The sequence below is a fragment of the Mustela nivalis genome (assembly GCF_964662115.1).
Source record: "Mustela nivalis genome assembly, chromosome: 8".
NCBI classification, from domain to species: domain Eukaryota; kingdom Metazoa; phylum Chordata; class Mammalia; order Carnivora; family Mustelidae; genus Mustela; species Mustela nivalis.
Genome location: NC_139027.1, coordinates 55,772,055 through 55,789,162, shown reverse-complemented (window position 1 = coordinate 55,789,162; position 17,108 = coordinate 55,772,055). Strand labels below are relative to the sequence as shown.

General features: G+C 41.6%; 1 protein-coding gene across 1 annotated transcript in view; it reads left to right on the top strand.

Annotated features, from left to right (window-relative positions):
* MEIS1 (Meis homeobox 1) overlaps positions 1-17,108 on the top strand; it is a 677,893-nt gene that overhangs the window by 455,206 nt on the left and 205,579 nt on the right. The window contains exon 5 of the mRNA XM_082746690.1: positions 16,724-16,869. The gene's annotated coding sequence lies outside the window, so the exon portion shown is untranslated. The remainder of the gene's footprint in view (positions 1-16,723; positions 16,870-17,108) is intronic.

Here is a 17,108-nt window from a genome sequence, read left to right as displayed (position 1 = left end):
CGTTGGTTTTTGGCCAGATAACAGCAGTTATGGAAGGGCACAGGATAGACCAGTTCTCTGGGCCCCTTTACACAGATACAGCCAAGGATTGGATGATGTAATGTTACTTCCTCTTGGAATATTTTATGTGGTGGTCGAAGTTATTCTGTTTTTCTCTGAAAGCCCACATACTCCTTCACTCAGGTAGTGTTTTACACCTATATTGTAAGGCTGATTTTTTTACTATTTTAGATGATTTACACTTTATAAGTAACTTCATACATCATCAACATATGAAATGTTGGTCCTCATTGCCTTTCTGGGTAGAAGTATGGAAAGTCTGAAGACACAGATGACCTGACAGAAACAAAACCAAGACCCCTTTCAGGTATGTCCATGCAAAGTCAAGTGGAGACCCAGAACACAGAGGCATTTGTATGTCACAATTCCTATAAGATTTTGTATGAGATATAGCCAGGAAACTTTTATTAAGCTCAGCATAGAAACTGAATATGCACAACTTATCTGACAATAAGGAGAGTGGAAGGTAGTATTGTGGTAAAAAATATGACAACATAGTTCATTCTCCAAACAGCCATCAGTATTTTTGCAGGCTCTTAGTGACCAACACCAGTAATGTTTCTTTGAAACCATTCAGAGAAACAACCTGAATGCGGTAATAGAAGAAAATTGGGGCATATATTTTTCAAATAACAGAAAGCCAACTGCTCCCAAAACTACTCCTTGAGAAATATCACATTAGAATTAGAACACAAAAATATCACTAGTTGATATTGTTTGGAAGTATTGTTTGATTATAAAATTTTAAAGGGTCAAGAACATCATTTTTTAATGATATAATAAAGACAGTGTTTGAAGATGTGTCCAAGTCTTAGGTCTAAAGACTCTGCTGGGAAGTAGAAAAACAATGAAAGGTCTGGGTCTGAATTATAGGCTCATTATGATAGGCTCATCAAGGGCTGAGTAGTAAGTTAGAAGGCTCATAGTTCCCCAATTCAAAACCTATTACAAAGCTATCATGGTCCAAAAAGTGTGGTACTGGCATAAGGATAGACATACAGACTGATGGAATAGAATTGAGAATGTACATCTGTGGTCAATTGACTTTTCCGGAAACCATTCAATGGAAAAATAAATTTTTCAGCTAACAGATATTCACATGATAAAAAAAATGAAGCTGGACCCCTACCTCAGATCATATACAAAAATTTAACTCAAAGGAGATCAAAGATCTAAATAGAAGAGCTAACACTATCAAACCCTTACAAGAAACCATAGAGGTAAATTTTCATGACCTTGGATCTGTCAATGGATTCTTGTATATGACACCTCCAAACCAGTAGCAAAAATAAATAAATTAGACTTCCTTACAATTGAGAATTTCGTGCATCAAAAGATATTATCAAGAAAGTGGAAAGAAAACCACAGTATGCAAGAAAATATATACAAATCTGATAAGGGTCTAGTATCCAGAATATGTAAGTACAAATAACTCTTAGAACTCAACAACAAAAAAGACAAACAACTCTATTCAAAAATAGGCAAAACACTTGAATCTTCTTCCAAAGAAGAGATACAAGTAGCCAACAAGCACATGAAAAGATGCCCAACATCTTTAGTCACTAGGAAAATGCAAATCAAAACCACAGTGAGATTCAAACACTCTAGGATGGCTGTAATAAAAAAGAAGAAAAAAAGTATGAAAAAGTAAGCGATGGTGAGAATATAAAGAAACTGTGCATTGCTGGCAGGAATATAAAATGGCTCAGTCCTTATGGAAAATAGTTGGGCAGTTCATCAGAAAATGAAACATGGAATTCCATATTGACCTGGCAATTCGGCTCTTCAGTTTCTCTCCCAAAGCACTGAGTACACCTATTTTGAATTTGTTCTCAAACAAAAACTTGTTTGCCAATATTCATAGCAATACTACTCACAACAGCCAACTCAAATGTTCATAAGAGATGAAAGGACAAATGAATTATGGCATAGATATACAATGAAATTTTAAACTCAGAAATGAAATACTAATACAAGCGGTAATGTGGATGAGCCTCAAAAACCATGGTACTAAATTTTTAAAAGCCAACACAAACTGTTACATGTTGTATGATTTTATTTATAGGAAATATCTAGAATAGGTGAATCCATAGAAATACAAAATGGTTTGGTGGTTGCCAGAGGCTGGGGAGAGGAGGAAATGAGGATTAACTGCTTAATGGATACAAAGTATTATTTTGGGGTGATGAATATCCTTTGGAACCTGATAGAGAAGGTGATGACACAACAATGTGAATTCTTCACTCTAAAATGTTTATTTTATATTATGCATTTTTGCCTTAATAAAAAAAAAAAAAAAAAACATCAATTTACAAGCAATAGAAAAGAAAACCAAAGAGGGCTGGTGGAATATGGCGGACACAAGTCGCCCCGTACCAGTTCATATGGGTGGAACGTTTTCTCTGCCCTCTTTTCATTTGAGACCTCCTGTGCTCTAGGCAGTCCACACAAAACCACCTCTCCCAGCGAGACAGAAAACAACTTTAAAGCTTATCCCCCCACCACCCCCACTTCCCACCCTGCCTTTTGGCTCTTAAAAGCAAATATGCAGTCCTGAGGAGGGGGGCAGCGAGGTAGATCATTTTCTCCTAATAGGACCAAACCACCAGGCCAGGGATACCGAGGTAAAAAATACTAAGGTTATAGGTTAAGGGGCTGAGAGCTAGATATTTTTGTAATTGTGATGATTACAGGACTAGCATTTTAAAACAATTATTATTATTATTATTATTTTTTTAAAGAAGCAAACCACCCACCTGACGCTCATGTTCAGTTCTGTATAGAACCTTTCATCTCCCACCCTGGTTGCTTCTCATCACGCTCTGTGGAAATGCCTCTGCTTGACAACATATGCGTATGTAATGTAAGGCTCAGGATCTGGAGAGGCACAAAAGTTTCCACAGCCCAGTCTTACTGCTCAGCTTGTTAATAATGTCGGCTAGTCAGGCCTTCCTACTGTTCAGAAAATTTCACTCCTGTGGCTTCTTGGCTGGGTTTGAGGAATCACTATATGAGGTGAGTGAACTCATTGGTGGGTTGGTATTTAAACTGTGGTCAGAAGGTGAAAAAAAAAAGTTCATAAAAGACATTCATTAATGATAGCCCTTTCCCTGTCTTCCTGAGTAGGGTATAAAACAGACCTGTTAATGTCCAAAGTGAAAACGGAGGTGCCGAGGATTATTATTTTTAGGGTGTCTTGCCTTAGGAAGAAATAAAAAGATGCATGAAATGAAAAGATGCTTAAGACAATGTGGTGATTTTGTTCCAGAGAAACATTTGGGCCCTTTCCCTGGGAAAGGGGGTTAAAAGGTTGTCAGTGCTTTCTCCAGGGGCTTCGTCTGACAGTGAACATGTGTTTCCTCCCTTTAATCGACTCGCCAGTAGCCAGAAAGCTGCTTGTTTTCTGCAGAGGTTGTCAAAAATGATTTCAGTCTGGAGACGATGAATGATAAAAGAGGTTTTCAAACACGGTTTTGCACTGTAGCATTCGCAGCCCCAGAGAGGAAAGATTGTATTACAATCGCGGTGCAAAGGGCCATGTTCCCCTGGCAAGAAAACAGAGCCTCCTTCAACCTGTTTGATGCGTCCTGGTATCTTAAGGAGCTGGAAGGTACAGGGCAGGACTCCCATTAAGAGGACGGTCCAGAAGAGCGGGGCTGTGGGGCATCACGTGGAAGAGAAAAGTCCAGATCCTCTCCCGGAGCTCTTTTCCACTGTCCCCATGTGTCTGCTTCAGTTCAAGAGCTGTTTTCGGGGCCAAGTGCAGGCCAGACTTGCAAGAGGGGAGAAGCAGCAGGAGCACAGCAGCCTCTCAGCGAGGACCGGCTCTGCCGTGGGAGCAGGCAGGGCACCTGGGTGCCATCCGTATTTCCTACTTTGGATTTATGGGCATCAGAAGCCGGCATTGATGGGGTTTGTGTTTAGAAAACTCAAGAGGTTAGTTATGCTTTTCTAAAACACATGACGCAACCTAAGCATGGGAAGAAAAATGAGGCTTGCCATTCTCTGACATTTCCATTTTCTCAAGAGGGAAAAAAATAAAAGGCTGTGGTCATGTCAGTTTAACAGTCCTCTTTTCAAGTGTCCGCCTCATGTCTATTTTATTCTCCTGATGCTCCACTTTTAGAAAGCCTAATAAGGGAACTGAACAGATAAATGATAAACTCCAGCTATTATTTGCATTTCCAGCCTAAGATTCTATTCCTCACTTTACACACACATAAGGATCCAGCGCAGAGTTACTTTGGCCGAAAGAAGCTCCCTGGAGCATATGTGAGATTCAGTTTGCAAAAACAAAATTTGATTTATCTGCAGCTTTTCAAAAACACATCAATGATATAAATTGAAGTGTTGGGCACAACTACTCTTAACTTCCTGCTGAATTCCCGACTGAAGAGGAAAAGCCTAGACCACAGTTTCCTAGAACCTAAGGCTGACAACCTGTTTCACATAGAAGGGTTTTATTATTGTCTTCTAAATGATATCTATTGGCGTGATTTACGTCTTTCCCCTCTGCTTGCATAGCCAGATTCCATAACATCTCCTGAGCAATAACTTATCTTCCCTTCTTTATTATTTCTGACATTATTTAAAATATTTTTAGCTTACCAGTTGCAAATATTCTTGCTGCTGCAAAAATATCAGACTGATAAGTGGCAGCTACATCCAGTAGCCCAGAAAACCAGAGAGGAGAGGTGGTCAAGCTGACTTCTGAACTGGCACATTCATCTGATTCTAATTTCTTTTCTAGCTATACAATTTTATCACCACACAACTCATTCTCTGAACGTAATCAGGAAAGAAGTGTGGATGGGGAGGGTCAGAGGCACTGCACAACAGGTGCATGGAAAGAGCTGGGTAGCACCTTTCGAACAGTCGCTCCAGATTCCAATCATAAATATATTGTGGGTGCCGGCTTTCACCATCCGAGCTAACGACATATGCCATGAACTGAGTGATATGACAGTCACAGGGAAGGACAAACTTTCAACGAGTAGCATCCTCTGCAAAGTCTAAGCTGATGGTCTTGCCGGTGCCAACATATTTGGCCAATGTCAGAGCAATTTGGCTAAGTGGGCTCAATCCATTGCTTTCAGTCTATTGTGGTTCATAATCCCTATTCAGGATGGAGTGTGCTGCAGCCTAATGAATGTGGTAATGGAATCCTTGTGTATGTTTTTCCGCAGCAGGGCGCAGATTAGCATAAGTGTCAGATTCTGTAGGCTTGCCCACTCTTACTTCTCAGGCGTTGCGTACACTGGGAATTTTTCAACTGGATAATAATAAGATGAATATGGCCCACATATGCAGGGAGAGCACACCATTTTTAGAAAGCAATCTGTAATAAATCTCACCCGGAGGTGCACTATGATAGATTAACTTTGCACTGTTGCTAAAAAACGTAATATTTTACACCAAGGGTCCTGTAATCGGAGAAAGGAAGAATTAGATTGAATTTCATGCAGAGTTTTAAAGAATGTTGTCATTTTTGACCATGGAGTTGAGGAATACTTTATAGTTCTCCCAGTTTCCCATACTCAAAGCAAGTTCAAAGCTCTATCTGCACGTCACAGTTACTCAGAGTTGATGTTTTGTTCTCAGAAATGCCAAATGGGGGAGAAAGACACTCGATGGGAAAATTTCATGGAAAGAAACAGGAGAGGGGGTGGGGAAGCTCACTTACTTGTTCTACTTTAAAGATTAGAAGCTAAATGGAAAGGCAAGCTCCAAGGAAATTTTTCAAAAGGCATTTTCTTCCTATAGTCCTTTGAAGGGTATGCCTCAGTAAATACAAATGAGATTATTTAGAAGTTCCCTTAAGATAGGAATTAGACCTCATAGCGCTCATACCATTTTCTAGAAAACCATTGTCAAACTTTCTAACTCTAAGCAGTAAGTAGTGGTCCCAGCAGTCTGTGGCTTTAACAACGTAAAAGCTTAAGATAAATGTAGAAGCCCCCAGCCTTCATCTCCCTTTCTGCTATCGGTGCAAAGGTAGTTGATTTAGTCTGAGTCATTGGCCTCATCAGACTGTATGCATGAAATTCCACATTTTTTACTCTAATTGTTCTATGTTTTGAGCCAGACAGCCAATAGGTTAGGGAGAGAACGGCAGGTTAAGGATGAGAGAAATTCCAGGGAACCGAACTCCTCCATACCTCCTTAGGGAAGGGGATGCTGCTTCTGAGAGTTCCCAAATTTATGATTTGAGTAAGGTCCTTGCATGTACACCACTTAAGTGGTGGTTTGGTATGACTACTCAGAGTGGTTTTCCTGGCACCCAGCGAGTATCAGTATATATAGGCTGGGATAGCAAAAGCATGTCTTGATGCTTTTAAGCATGGCAGCAGGGGACCTGCCTGAGTCTATTAATCAGTCTAAGGTAAGCGCTGCTTCTATCTCTTATTTTAATCTCCTCCTTTCTGCTGTGTTAAAGAAATTATATCTGTGGCTTAAATAACATTTAGAAATGAAATTGTTTGCCAAGTGAATGAGACAATCAAACCAGTCGTTTAGAGTTGGGGATTAAATATGAATCTCATTTACCTTTATTATCCATACATTTCTCGCTAATCATCATAACTCAGACTATTTAAACTTCATTGAAAATGTAGCCAGTAATGGAGTGCCATTAATATTTGTTTGTAATGATTCCAGGCTGAGCTGAGCAAATCTTAAGAAAGCCAGTCCATTTCCTCTTGTGTGCAGGAAGCGGGGACAAACCAAGTTGGAAGATGTAGCCTGCCCTGCCTCAGTGGCTTCACGGATGTCCAAATTCCCATTGCCAGCTTTCTTCCCAAGCATCTCTTCCTTGCATAATGGTATCAGCAGAACGAGGCTTTCCAGAAGAAAAATGCTCCCAGTGCTTGCCTCCATTCAAAGTATCTATAGGAGTCAGCTTTCCAGCAATAAATGCCACCAAGCTAGTTAACTGAGACCACCGACTGCAGAAGGAATTCCAGTTGGAAATTTCATGGAGACAGATTCTTCCAACCCCCACCTCGAGCCCTTTTCATCTCATCACCCATTCCCTCCAATTTGGTAGAAAGTGACTGGGTGGCAAGTGTATTTAAGACTCCAAGGAAAAGGGCTGTAAAGTCAACCTTGGTAACTTAACTGAAACAGTATATGTGTAAATCCATTGAAAATCCCTGGCCTTTTACAACTCCTGTCCCAATGGAAATCAGATCATAGGACTGTTTACAAGAGACCACGATTCATGTGGATAAAGACCCATGACAGCACAGCCCAGGATTATTTGAAATTTTAGTAACCTAAGCTTTAAAAATATTCTAAAAGCAAAATAATGAGGGGCAGGTAATTGCCACGAGCTAATTACTTATGATATTTCATATATATAATCGGTGAACAATCTCCGTAAATGTCAACTCATGGCACTTTGGCAATCACTTGTAATTTTTATTGTTTAAAGAAATGTCAACATTTCCATTTTGCCCAGATTTAGTTAACCTGGGCCCTACACATGGCTAAATGGGCCACCAGAACAGCACTGTACTCCACCATCTCATAGCTGAGCGAGGCCCTGGCTTAGCTACCATTTTGCTACAAAATTGAAAATAAATATATATATAAGCACGAAGTACCTACAAAGCAATTTAAATGTTAAAATGCAAGATGATAGATATTCATTCCTGATTTTCTGAAGGAATAGAATTATTTTCACATCTCAGTCATTTCATAAGCTTGGGGGGAATTCCCAGGAGGAGATTCAGTCACTTGTTTGGTTGGTTTGTTCCTTTTTTGGTTCCTCTTTAGCCACTTGGGCATAGTTCCTCTGAACAAAGGAACTCCACTAGAAGTCCCCCTAACAGTGCAAAGAGAAGGGAAGAGGGCACAGGGTGATGGCCCGGGTGGCCCCAGAGCAGCCCACCAGAGTGGCCTACTGCTCTGTGCTCTGCCTCCAGCACCAGCGGCCCCAGGCCCCCTAAGGCATCACCGAAGGCCGTTTATATTTCAGTGTGGATCAACTGGCTTCTCTCATTGGTCCCTGAGGCCCTTATGAGAGAGTTCCCAATACCAGCAGAGGCTTAGGAAAGTTCACACACACACAAAAAGGGCAAGGGCTGCCCTTTCGGACGCTGACCCCAGGGCTCAGCAAGGCTGTGGTCAGTGTGGGACCTGAGAAGCAAGAGGTGTGGAGGAGAGATCTGAATCCTTAGGGATTAAAGGAGCCAATGGGTAGAGAGAAGCAAAGGCGTCTGGGAGCAACACCGGCAGCAGTAGCAGCCTCCCTTTGCAAGTAGAGGCAGGGCAACTGTGCTCTGAGCAGTGGAAAAGGAGGCGCTCTGGGGAAATGGGCAGCAGGAATGCTCCCTGAGCAGCGCTGTCTCCAGGTAGAGCCAAGGTGGAGATCAAAATCCATAGTCCTCAGAGCCCATTTCCTCTACCTGGTTTACCCCCATCCTCTTTTCCTTGTCTTTTCCAATTTGGGCAACCTCGTTGTTGGTGTCATCTCCCCTATCCTAAAATCAAAGCATCCATGGAATCAAAAAGGTTTGGTATGGAGTTTCAAAGCAGGTAAAAGGATGGCAGATGGGGACAGTGTAAAAAGGAAAGATAAAAGAATGTAAAAAAGCTGTCAGTGAATGAGAGTGAAAAAAAATTAATGTTTGCACTGTCAAATTCTTACCTGCTGGCAATTCAATGGGGGAAAAAAAGATTATCTGAGAAAGGAAAGTCATCAACACTTGGTTGACTAAATCCAACCAAATACAGAAATATTATTGAAGGTTAATAGGGAAATAGGTTAAAATGAGCTCTAATATTAATTTGGTACCACGTTTAGATTATTTCGGGCATTCTGAATTTAAAATAATATTCTAGGGGCCCCTGGATGGCTCATTTGGTTGAATGTCTGCCTTTGGCTCAGGTCATGATGCCAGGATCCTGGGACTGAGTCCTGCATCAGGGGGGAGAAGCGGGGAGCCAGTTTCTCTCTCCCCCCCCCTCTCTGCCCCTCCACCTGCTCATGCTCTCTCTCTTCGCTCTCTCGCTTAAATAAAATCTTTTTTAAAAAGTGAAGTTACATTCTCTAAAAATTTTACATTAAAAAAAACCAAGTTAGAGGGGTGCATGGGAAACTCAGTTGGTTAATTGGTTGCCCTCAACTCAAGTAATAATCCTGGGGTCCTGGGATCCAGCCCTGCTAGGCAGGGAGTCTGCTTCTCCCCCTGCCGCCCACTCGTGCACACGCGTACTCTAGTGCACTCTCTCTCTCTTTCTCTGGAATAAATTAATAAATCTTTTTTTAAAAAAATCAAATTTGGCTTCTAAAGGGAACTATGCATTTTTTAGAAAGTTGAAAATAAATTTTACCTTAACATTATTTTGTCTTCATAAAGTGGGATTCCCCACCTCCCCCTCCTTTAAAGCTTTTGACTCTATTTAGGGAAGCACAGATTTGAGCAGTTTTATTCAGGTCTGAAAGAATAAAGTCACCATGCGATAACAGTGTCCTCATGTCCCTGTTTGGAATGAATGCCAGGAGATGAACATTCTCTACAGGGACTCATTAGTCCCCTAGTTAATGTTAACATCACATCCCTCGTCCATAGCCTGTGATACAGAATGTGTCAGAAAAGAAAGGCATTTAAAATGAGTGATAGAATGAATCAAAATTACTGGTAACGAAGGGCTCAGTAACTGAGGGGGAAATGAATTCTCATTGAGCCATGAACCAGTGGTCCTTGGATTGTTTCTTAAATTCCTGCTTCCTGGAGCACCTGGGTGGCGTAGTTGGTTAAGGTTCTGACTCTTGGTTTCAGTTCAGGTGGTGATCTCTCGGTCTTGGGATCAAGCCCCACACTGGGCTCTGTGCTCAGGGTGGAATCTGCTTAGGATTCTCTCTCCCTGTCCCTCTGCACCCCTCCTCTCTAAAAATAAATAATAAATCTTTTTTTTTTTAATTCGTATTTATTTTGAGAAAGTACAACACTTGGACCCTGAATTTGGCTAGTACAAAATTTTGAAAGCATACTTTCCGTTTTAGACAGACATATCTCAAAACTTTTTCTGTTAATAATATGCAGCATGTCTATATTCTATTTTGGTCACAGTTTTTAATCTTCCTGTGTTAGTGTTTTCGGTCTTAAACCACCCTAGTCCTTTTGGACTTCAACTGAAACATAAGTACTAATTTACAAAATCAATGAAAGAACATGCTAATGAAGTTCAAGAAATAGAAAAGATGTATTCTAGAATATTAGAAATGTTTTCAGATCAACTTGTAATTTCCTGAAAAAGTTCCACAGATTTTTAGTTGATCAGAAATTAAATATAAATGTCAGTTCAGTAAATGTTCATGGTGGTTGAAAAACATTTTTTCATCAAACCACAATATATTTGGTGTTTTTCAACTTTTTCTGAACACAGTGATGATATATGTAGCTCTTTACATCTCTCTTATCCGCGAATGTTAGCCTGATGTTATTATGTTGTTACCAATATTATACTGATATGGCGTCAACCCTAGATTGTGTTGTCTGATGGTTTTACATACAGTTTCAGTCAGCATATGGCACATTTAACTGGAGTAACAAATGATTGCCGATCTCAGTGGTCTGACACAAATTTTTTTTTTGCTCATGCATCTTTTCCAATGTAGGTTGGTAAGGAAGCTTTGCTTCTTATAATCACCCAAAGACCCAAGCTGGTAGAGACCCCATCTCAAATTTGGAGTAAATTATGCCCTGGTGATTTATGCTTTTCCTAGGACCTAATATACATCACTAGGATGCACATTTCATGGGCAAAGTCACATGAACACCTAACCTCAAAGAGCCAGGGAAATGAAACCCCTTCTATTAAAACAAAACAAAACAAACCAAAAAAGAAACCCTTTCTATTTACTTAAAAAGAAAAATGGATAATTTGTGAATAATATTAATATCTATCTTCTTTATTCTTCTTCTTATCCCTAACTAGATTAGAGTTTCCTGAAAGCCAGAGACCAAGTCATATTTCTGAAATGTGTAGCACAATGCTATACATATTATTCATTAACTATTATAATTTGAATAAAAAATAAAAGTAAGGATAATTTTGAAGATTAAAGCATTGTAGTTACCGTATCAATCATTGTGTGTCTATTTCATGCTTAGTAACAGTTAAAATTTAACAAACCCCTAATAGCGTAGAGGATACTAAACTAGTTGCTTTACATACATTTTCTGTAGCATACACACACTACATAACTACACAACTGCAAAAGGAATTTAAGATGCTACATTACTGAGAGATGAACTAACTTGCCCAAAGATGCTCAAAAGAGTAGTAGAGTCATGGTAAGAACCCATGTGTGTCAAACTGTGGTGTCCCTGCTTCAGCTACGCTGGTGCTCCCATGGGTGTAACACTGGACTCCTTGCTGCTTCTCAGACAGCCCAGCATTCTGCTACTTCCAGCTCTGTGCACTTGCTGTTCCTCTACCTAGAAACCTCATTTCCCATAATGGCTTTTCCCTTCTATCTTCAAGTCTTTGCTCAAATCCTAGGCCTTGTCTGACCACCTTATTTAAATTTTCAAAATCACTCCCCCTAGCCAAACCCAGCACTCCCTGTCCCCATCATCTGCCTTATTTTGCTCCAAAATCTTGTCACCCTCTGCCATACTATATATTTTTACTTCTTCATTTTGTTCTCCCATCACTTTCCCCAACTGGAACTTAACAAGAACGGGATTTGGGTCTGTTTTATTCACTGCTGTATCCCTGATTCTGCTGTGCTGTGAACAATGCCTTACACATAGCAGATACTCAATAAACACCAAGTGGATGGGTAAAGGAATGATACAGTAACATCTAGTGCTATACAAGATGGTTTTAGATGAAACAGAAGCATTTATAATTTATAGTTATTTACTTTAATGTATGTTAGTGAAAGTTAAACTAGCATATCAAACCATACTTTTGAAGATATTGTTAGGGGAGATAGCAAGTTTTCTTTTAAAAAACTGTGGGGTACCTGGGTGGCTCAGTCAGTTAAGTGTCTGACTCCTGATTTTGGCTCAGGTCGTGATCTCAAGGTTGTGAGATCGAACCCTGCACTGGGCATGGAGCCTGCTTGGGATTCTGCCTCTCCCTCTGACCCCCCTCTCTCCCTCTTAAAAAAAAAAACCATACACACACACACATATATGTTCTGTATATCTTAGTCTAGCTGGAGGTTGTAGAGTGAATATATATATATGAAAATTCATTAAGCGGTACACAGTTAGGATCAGCTCGTTTTACTTTATATTATTCCTCAACTTAAAAATAGAGAACACTCAAAATAACAACATCAATAAATCTATAGTAAAGAAAGCTTCAAATAAAAATATCAACTCTTTGATACTTTGGGCAATAGTTGGATATAACAAAAATCACAATGCTGGAACTTTGGTAACCGCTTCGCTAGATCTTAACATGCCTCAGAAAGCAACTTCAGGGGCGCCTGGGTGGCTCAATGGTTAAGCCGCTGCCTTCGGCTCAGGTCATGATCTCAGGGTCCTGGGATCGAGTCCCGCATCGGGCTCTCTGCTCAGCAGGGAGCCTGCTTCCTCCTCTCTCTCTCTCTGCCTGCCTCTCTGCCTACTTGTGATCTCTCTCTGTCAAATAAATAAATAAAATCTTTAAAAAAAAAAAAAAGAAAGAAAGAAAGAAAGCAACTTCAGTTTTGAAGGGCAGGGGAGAGACAATACATTACCACACAAAATATTTGTTTTCTGACTCATTCAGACAAATGCAATGTGACCTCAGAGGAGGAGAAGAGTCTTATAGAGTGCGGTGGGTGACGGGAGTTGGTCCTTAAAGGTTGGGCAGGACATGGGAGCAGCTGCCAGAGAGGGAGCATCTCCTTCCTGGTCCTCAAGTCAGGTGTCGAGGTAGACCTGGGGAGTCAGTGTTTCCGAACCAGCTCTTACATTCAACTCTTAGGACCGTGCCTAGCAGGCTTCCAGAGGAAATGGAGAACATCAGCTCATTTCTACTTCTTGCCGAATATCTGAAATCTGGTTGCCATGTGTCTCACCCTCTCTGGTTGTGAAGCCGGGGCCACGGGCAGCACTGTGTTCCCAGAGCGAGCCCCCTTTGGACAGTGAGTTTTGTGGAGCCCTCCCCTGCCTGCATTAGCAAGGGACATAGGACAGCCACTAAGGCAAAATAGACGTTGCCCTGTAACCAGGAAGACAAAGTAAATTCCCTCTCCTGTGACGCTTTTCCTTCTAATGAGCAGCACCTCCTGGTTCACTAACTGTGGGGCCCAGAGGGCTGCAGGGGGAAATTGTGATTGGGAAAGACACATTTTTGCCATGCAGAGCCTTTCACCGGGGATCTGGCCTCAGCGCAATACCCCCTTCTACACAGATCCATCAAAGGCTCGGGAGCCCACGTCCTCGTATTTAATTTGCGTAACACTGGCAAGTTATTGACAAAATCATCATCATCATCATCAAGTGTTTCCCTGGAGAATGTCTTCGTTTGTGTCCAATTCCAACTAGATACTCCGATTGGGTACCTGGCTCAGTCCTCCACATGGATTTGGGCTTCTTGGCTGTTTTGTCACCAGGGGAGGAAACTGCTGGCTGGGAAACTGAAGATCATCATGAGTCACCCTCCGGAGGGCAGCCCTTCGCAGCCAGCTCCCTCCACCACCTCCCCAGATGCACCTTCTGCCACACTGGTCTCCTTTCATCTCGGTTCAAATCTCAAAGAAAAGAAATGTAACCTTCAAATATACTTATGAAGAAAATAAAAAAGCTCACTGAGAAGAGGAGGGAGGGAAGTCTGGTTACTCTGACAGCCACCCGATTGCTCTCAGTTACTCAGGGTTAATTGTGTGGAGGGAAAGCAAGCAATTTAGAGGGAAAAAAAAGAAAAAGACAAAGGACAAGGCTAGCATTTTGCCTTCTCTGTTTTAGGATGAAATTCCTTCATTCTGACACTAGTCAATTACACTTGGATTGTACTTCTTTAAATTAGGGACGCATTAAGCTCTCTGGCAATGGTTTCCAACCTTGTCTGACACTCTGTTTACATACATCCAAGGAAAACTTACCATAATTGACATGAGGACCCCAAGTTTTCTAGAACATGCGTCTCTCCAAGGAAGTGTTGTTACTCTAAGCCCCAGTAAGGCCCCAGAACGGGTTCTTTATCACACTTCCTCCCTGAAGCCTACATCAGAGCCAGAACAGCACGGGTACCCCAGTTCCCCCTAGTTCTATCAAGTTTATCTCTTTCTCCCCAACAGAAGACACCTTGAGGACAAAGACAGCACTGTAGTGTTCACTGTGGGCTCACCATCTGCCAGTGGTAAGACCTCACACAAAGGCCATATTATAGATTCAGGAGGTGCTGGTATATCCCGGCTCTAATGGAGTTTTTATGAAGGGCTTCCTCTCAGCCCTCCTGTTGAACCAGTCCCTGGCATGTGGTGCCATTTTAACAGAACCAGTGAATGCCAAGCCCATCAGTCAGATTTCAAAATACATCCCACCAAACTCAATACCGAGCTCCTGACAGTGAAATTCCCTCTACCTTTCTTATGCTATCGAGTACCAGAGTTACCTTTGGGAAATTTCTAAAAATCTATTTTCCCTTTGAAGCTCACCCTTATTAACCTCACCTCCTCTGTCTTCACCTTTTCTCTAAGCCCAGGGTTACTTTGCATATTTTGGCATTATTCTTTGTCATTATTCTCTAGTCATTTCATGATGTTAAGTTAGATGATCCACATTAAAATGCTGTGTAAACCATAATATGCTCTCTAAAGGCATATTACTTTTATGATTGAGCCTTGAATTAAAGGAGTGTGTCTTCATTATCCATTAGCATTAAACAGTGCCCTGCACAGAGCAGGAGTCCAGTAAATACTCCTACACAAACTAGCCAATCATGGGCAGTAGGGACAAGCCAGCATACGAAAGACCCAAGGGCCTGAGCAGGTGTAGCTGTGGGCAGGTTGTGACTCAGTTAGGAAAGAAGTCTCTGGGGTCAGCCAGCATGGGTATAAATTCGGGAGTTGTCCCTTCTGGCTTAGTTATTTAATATTTCTAAGCCTCAGTTTACTGGTCTGTGAGATGGGAGTAATAACCATGTCTACCTCATGGAACACTGTGAGGATTCAGTGAATCGACAACCATTACAGAGGGATTTTATGAGGAACAGATGTACTGAGGTCTGTAAAGCATTTAGTAAGGAGCCTGATAAATAGTAAGCCCTTAGAAATGAAACCGTAACAATTCCTGTTATTCCTAGAGACAAAATCACACAGTTCAGGTGCCCTCGTGCTCATTCTAGAGATTTCCATAGAGTCACCTTTGCTGGGAGCTAAGGAAAATTACATGTATGCCTGTGTATCTCTGAGAAAAGTGGGCAGCAAACTCCCCGTATGCACACTGAAGGCAAAGCAAGCTTCTCTTGCTTCTCTCTGAACCAGGTATCAACAGCACTACACTCACTGTAGCAAAATGAGGCATTATCTATAGATACTGAAGAAAAACCAGAGCATTATCTGTTAAAATATTAACTGAGTAAAAGAATTACAAGTGTATCTGGATTCTAAGCAGCAAGCAAAAAAACCTTCTCTGCTTGATTTAAGTAGGAAAAGAATTTACTGAATTGGAGAGCCCACGGTAGCAAGGGGGAATCTGGGAAACTGGCCTGGGAGATGGGGCACAAGGGAAGCTCCCCGCCACCAGGACCACAAGCCAAGTGACACCCCTGGGTCGGTGGGATGAGAACGCTGCCGCCCTCCGTGGTAGCCTGCCAGTGCGGGACGCACACTGCACCCCGAGGTTCTGGGCACCAGAGAGAGACCTGGCTGCCCCTCCCACCCAGACGGGTTCCTTACTCTCTCCCATTCTGTGTCCCTCAGTCCAGCTTCCAACACCTGACCAGGACATGCGTCTGCTGGCGCCAAGGGTACAGGCCATGTCTTCCCTTGACTCGGAGGAGACTCCCCCCGTGGGGGAATCTTCCAAACAGTGGCTTCAGAAGCTAGGCAAACAAAAGAATGACAGACATTTTCTACAGTACAAATGACCTCTAAGTTTCTTTTCCCATTTTCTACCATGTATATGTACAGAGACGTATGACTTTTGTGATCACATACCATAATAAATGGGCTTTGCTTTTAAAGATACCACTTGTATTTTTAAGGTACTTTTAAGTCTTTCCATACATCATTCAAAATGCATGGAGTTTTCAAAGAATAAAGGAGAAAGAGTCAAAGGAACAGCTGAGAGGCCAGTGAGTGGGGCACTGGGGGCGTATGTATATTTGGATTTTAAGATGTAGCGAGAACGAAATGATCAAGAGACCAAATTGAAAAACTATGTTTGACACCTTTTTTCCTTCCCCTGCTCTGAAAGCAGGGGGATATCTAATTGCTTCTGTTTCCTCCAATAATAATCCCATAAATAACAAAAAGGCCTAGTGTGGCTCTATTCCCTCAGTATCAGATAACTATCTTGACTGTTTATGCAGTCGACGCATTAATTTTAGTGCGGGTTGGCTTTTTACTCCTTTGAAAGGAGCCTCGGACAAATCCTCTTTGAGCTATGCCTTGAGCCGGCTTTGCAGCCAAAATAAATTAGTAAAGTCTAGAACTTTGTTTTCAGAGTTTGTCAAGTTCTTTCCAGTGAAATCTTTCCTCCTGTTCCAGATGTTGCGGCTTTCTTGACTTCAGCTTCTATTTTCCTGCCATGTGAAAATGCCAGCGTCTCATTTGGAAGATCTCATGGAGAGCCAGAGAACGGTGGACACAGCTCATCTGCTCCAACACCACCCTGAGGACTGATTTCACTACAGGTACTGCTTCAGCACTTGGGGATGAGTTATTATTAGGGAGACACATTAACTTCTCAGAACCCTTTCTTCTGCTCACAGCCCTTCCATAAACTTCATTTGTTTGATGTTCTACATGGGCAGAGCAAGGTGAAGAATTGGGGCAAACTGGGAATTATTCTATTACAATCAAAATATCCAGATCATTGGACAAATGTTAATTTGAGGTGTGAGCTATTCAGGGAATGATCTCAATTTTCCAC